Genomic DNA, 5,261 nt, shown 5'->3' on the forward strand with positions numbered 1-5,261 from the left:
TATAAATTATATACACAATTATAATAAACAAGAAATATGTTAAATTTATATAAAAAACACAACAATTAAGCACAAATTGTCACATTATCATAAAATATCATCCATCAATACAACCAATACACTTTTTATTTTGAACTTCCTCCTTAACAGTAAAATAATTTTATTCCATATGTTTTGCACCTTTAGAATATTTTTCATTCTTTGTGAAAATTATTGTTGTAAAATTATCGCAATCAATTTGTAATGCCCTAAAACTCGACCTAGATGTTTAGGCTGGATTTCGATGGTCACATTGATCACCAAAGTGATCATGGGAAATTTAGTTTAACAAATCGAAAAAAATTACAGCATTTAAGTTCTGTAAAAATGCTCTGAATTAAAGTCTCATTATTACAAAAAAAAATTTGTCCAAAGAAAACCATTTACAAAAGGCCCAAATTAAAATTGTACCACAGTTCTTATAACTGTTTACATTTCAAAACTATTTACCAAAATAGAAATCGGAAAGAAGACTTTGAAACATGTTTCCTTTTTATGATTGTCTGAGACCTCTGGCATACCGAGTCCAAGCTTCAGAAAGCGATAATGTACTTGAAAGGGTAAACACTAAGGGGGTGAGCTACACGAGCTCAGTGTGAGTCAAAGGTGACAAACAACAGAATTATAGAATAGAAATCCAAAAAGCAGTTCAATGGCATAGTGTATTTATAGAGAAACACAAAAAAAGGGTAAACTCAGAAACTACGTCCCGACCATACGCAACAATCAACACACTTGGTACTATACACAGAATCACAACAGGCAAACTCATCAACGGGTTGATACCAAAATGCTATCATCACAGACACAATGATAACAAAATCAGAATTACGCTTGCACCTTAATACCCGTAATTAGAACATTCACGAACGTTAAGACAAGCAAATAGAATACAGACAAATAGACTTACACCTAGTCACTCAATTAGATCCATATGAATGCAGTCAAGTAGTAAAAATCCGCCCATCCAACCAGCACACCTCTTCGTCCCCCGATCACACCCCAAAAGAGCTGTTTAAGCTCATCAACCAAACACACCACAAAGGACCTCGAAAGGCCCATCCCACCCTACACACCATGTATGTGGACTAAGCCACTCAGATAATAATACGCAGCAAAGCTAGTGTATATGCAGTACAGTGCATTGCGGTGAACTGCATTACAAACATGTTGTAGTTTAAACTGCCAAATCAGATAATAGTACGCAGCAAAGCTGACGTACATGCGGTACAGTGCGGTAAATCGCTATACCAATAAGTTGCAGTTAAACTACCAGATCAGATCAGAATCAGTCTTCCTTATCTTCACAACTAACCCAAAAATTACTTTATGCAAGTGCATGTATACTTAGAACCTCACAGAAACAATGAACACTTCGACAGACAGTCATATAGAAACAAACATGCACACACCCAGCTAACTAGGTTCAGAATCAGATATCTCACACAACAGTCACAAATAACACATAAGCCAAAGCCCAGATCAGAGTCTTAACTACCCTCACTAAAGCCTAGCCAAGGGTCGAAACACACGGACACATTTTTAGATCAAAAGCATACACAAAACTAAAATTGATGACCTAGGGCTACATGGCCTTATGCTTTGGCCGTGTGGAGGTCAACATGCCCGTGTGGGAGGAGGCATACACCCGTGTGAGCCAAGGACATGGCCGTGTGAATAGGCTGTGTAACTCTTTGTCCATTTGTGCTAAAATAGAGTACAGGGCAGACACGGCCGTGTGAGGGTCTCACACGCCCGTGTGCCTACTAGACACGAGCGTGTGTCCAAAACACATACACGTGTGGCCAGGTCGTATGGCACCAAATCACTAAAACCCTAATTCCCAAATGCACACGCTCGTCTTCCCAGGGGACACGACCGTGTGGGAATCAACTAAAATCCCCAAATCGGCCACACGACATCAAAATTGGTTCAGAATCCTAACTCTTAATTCAACATGATGGTGTGGACCGTTCGTGTGGGGTCACACGCTTATATGGCCACCCGTGTGGTCGCGAAATCGCCCTAAAATAACCCAAAAAATTGTGGTTTTGCACTCGAAACACTTCCCAACCCTCGATAACCTGAAATCATACCAAATTGAAAAATTTTTAAGCATAAAACAACACTGCAACATCGCAAATAACAAGTTGCAAACACACACACACACACACACATGAAATGTTGACTTTCACAGAATCAACTCAAGAGTTCGCAAACAAAATAGAAGAGATTCAGAACCCACACCTGATTCACGATCAATGATGTACAGACACCAACTCAATGACAAAGGAGCGAAGCTTTCTGAAATTCACAAGCAAAACTGTTTCCCAAAAGAAGAAAAATAAAAGCAAACAAATGAGAGGGAGAAAGTGAAAGAAAAGAGCAGTAAAAACTATAAAATAAAATAAAATAAAATAAAAATAATAAAAGCTATAAAATTGGCTCGGAATCCTAACTCCCAATTCAACACGACCGTGTGGACCGTCCGTGTGGTCGTGAAACCACCCTAAAATAGCCTAAAAAATTGTGCTTTCGCACTTGAAACATTTCCCATCCCTCGATAACCTGAAATCATACCAAATTGAACAAGGTCTAAGCATAAAACAATACTGCAGCATCGTAAATAACCGGTTACAAACATACACACACGTGAAATGCTAACTTTCACAGAATCAACTCAAGAATTCACAAACAAAGTAAAATAAATTCAGAACCCACACCTGATTCGTGATCAATGATGTCCAAACACCGACTTGACGACAAAGGAGCGAAGCTCTTTGAAATCTGCAAGCAAAACTGTTTCCCAAAAGAAAAAAAAGAAAAAAAAAACAAACAAAGGAGATGGAGAAAGTGAAAAAGAAAAGAGTAGTAAAAACTAGAAAATAAAATAACAAAATAATAAAATAGCACTAAATAAATGAAATATTTATCCAAAATTTTAAAACAAAATAAAAATAATTTCTCAAAACACTCCTAATGACTCACACCCAAGACCCCAAGCTAAACTAACACATAACCAACCACCAGACTAGCAGGCCCATTCTTACACTAAAACACGCAACTAAACACAATAGCACAACCTACTCATCGACCCTAACCACAAAACTCAAAACTTTTAACCCCAAAATTTGGGATGTTACAAAATTTTTAATGGGTTTGTAATGGTTTTGACTACCTTGTGTTGTAAAATAAATTTTTGTAACCATAATGCAGGAATAATGACCTCAAAACATGCCACCAAATTTGTTCTCATCGTTGATGATATAATGACAAACTGTTTAGCATTTTTTTAGGATATCACTCTTTTAGTAAGCAAAAATAAATCGACAAAAGTGGGTTTTCTATTGCCAAAACATCCAACAAAACCTATATTTGATTATACATTTACTTTCAACAGATTAGATCTTTTATACATAATCATGTATTATTTGATCCTTCTAGTGATCAATTCTAATATTACTTTGATATCTATCAAGCATCCCAACTGCAAAGCTAATATCGAGCCTTATGTATGCCTAAATATACATTAAACTACCCAAAACTAATGCATGCATAGATGGTTGAAATTTATTGAATTAAGTTCACTAAAGCTATTGTTTTTCATGTATGGAAAATCAGTCAAGTTGTGATGCATTTTTGGATGGGATCCAGGCATTTCTAGGTTCAGCCATATTGATTGGAAAGCTATTTATTAGCTCTGAAACTCACGTTGAATTACCTTATTTTGAGTTCAAGAGCTCAAGCTATGACCATTTTAGTGAAAATTGCATATTCAAAAAATTTGAACATTATTAAAATGGGAATTTCAAGTTTTGGACTTTGAATTAGTTCTTAAATTTTATGGGGTTTAATTTCAATTTATAGTTTTGATAATGTATAAGCCTATAGAAACAAGGGAGCTACTTTCTTTCCAGACAAAAACAATTGTTGCAATAGTGCTTGAAACTATGACCACAGTTGCAACCACGAAGCTAGAAGTGCATAAAAGATGAAGACGAGCCCTCGAGGTTGTTTTCGAGTTTGCCTTAAGTCTACGTTTGTAGAAACCTGCCTAGAGTAATGATGTGCTATCTTTCTCATAGTACGACCAATGATTTAAGTCCAAATATTGGTTTAACACTTACCAATTTAGCGACCTCACTGTTTGTATAAAGACTAGATCACTCTCCCACTAAGCTTCCCCCTCGAAAGCTTAGTTTTGAAATCCAAGAGACTCTCTTGACTTGCTTAAAAAACAATGCATACATAAACATTCCAAACTTGAACAAATTTTTACTTTCTCAAACTCTAGGTCTCTTGATTACTCTCACAACCTCTTTAACCTAGGCAAAACGTAAGTTTATATACTACTTAAGTTTTGCTTACATAAGAGTTATAATCTAATCACTTTTCTATAAAATAAATCTAAAAAATAGCATAAACAATAATTCCATAAGAGTTATGATATAATTGAAAGTCTTCAACTATAAAATGTGATTTTACTAGTTCTACAAGTAACCAAACTTAAGTCACAAGAACCCATATTCAATTCTTCAAATTTAACTTAATTGGTCTTCATCTTTTGAGCTCTAACTCTTCCAAATATCTCCACAATAGATAGCCAATACTTTTGTTCTAAAATATGCTAATTCTAAAAATAGGCAATTTTGACAATGAAACGGTGCCTGAAGTTGTGGCCACTTTTTCAGCCACAAAATTAACCTTGCCTTCATATGTGTTAACAAGGGAAATAATTTATTTTAAATATCTTATATTTTAGGGCTTTATTTATTTCAAATTTTAAGTATTTTAAGATTACTTCTTAACAATTATAGGCTTTGGTTGAACAAACCATTCGTTTTAAGTGTTTCATTTATTGTTTCTAGACTTTATTAGATATATGATTAAAGTATAATAGTAATCTTTATAATATATCTCAAATTACATTTAGGTCCCTCTATTGAAAAATGGTCAAACCAGTCCTTGTATATTAGATGAAGAAGCAAAATAGTCCCTCTATTGATGTTGTGTAGCTAAATGCTTATTTTGGTGTTTTATGTATAAGGGATAATAGCAAATTTTGCCTGTGACCTTTACTCTAGTTGACCCCTAAGTTTATTTAGAGCAAATTGGCCTGTTATATTTCATTGTTGACTTAACACTATTTTGTCTTATAATGCCACATCAACAAATAATTTAATTTCTTTTAAAAAAATTCTTAAAAAGTGAAAAAATCATAA

This window comes from Gossypium raimondii, chromosome 1 (assembly GCF_025698545.1).
Source record: "Gossypium raimondii isolate GPD5lz chromosome 1, ASM2569854v1, whole genome shotgun sequence".
NCBI classification, from domain to species: Eukaryota; Viridiplantae; Streptophyta; class Magnoliopsida; order Malvales; family Malvaceae; genus Gossypium; species Gossypium raimondii.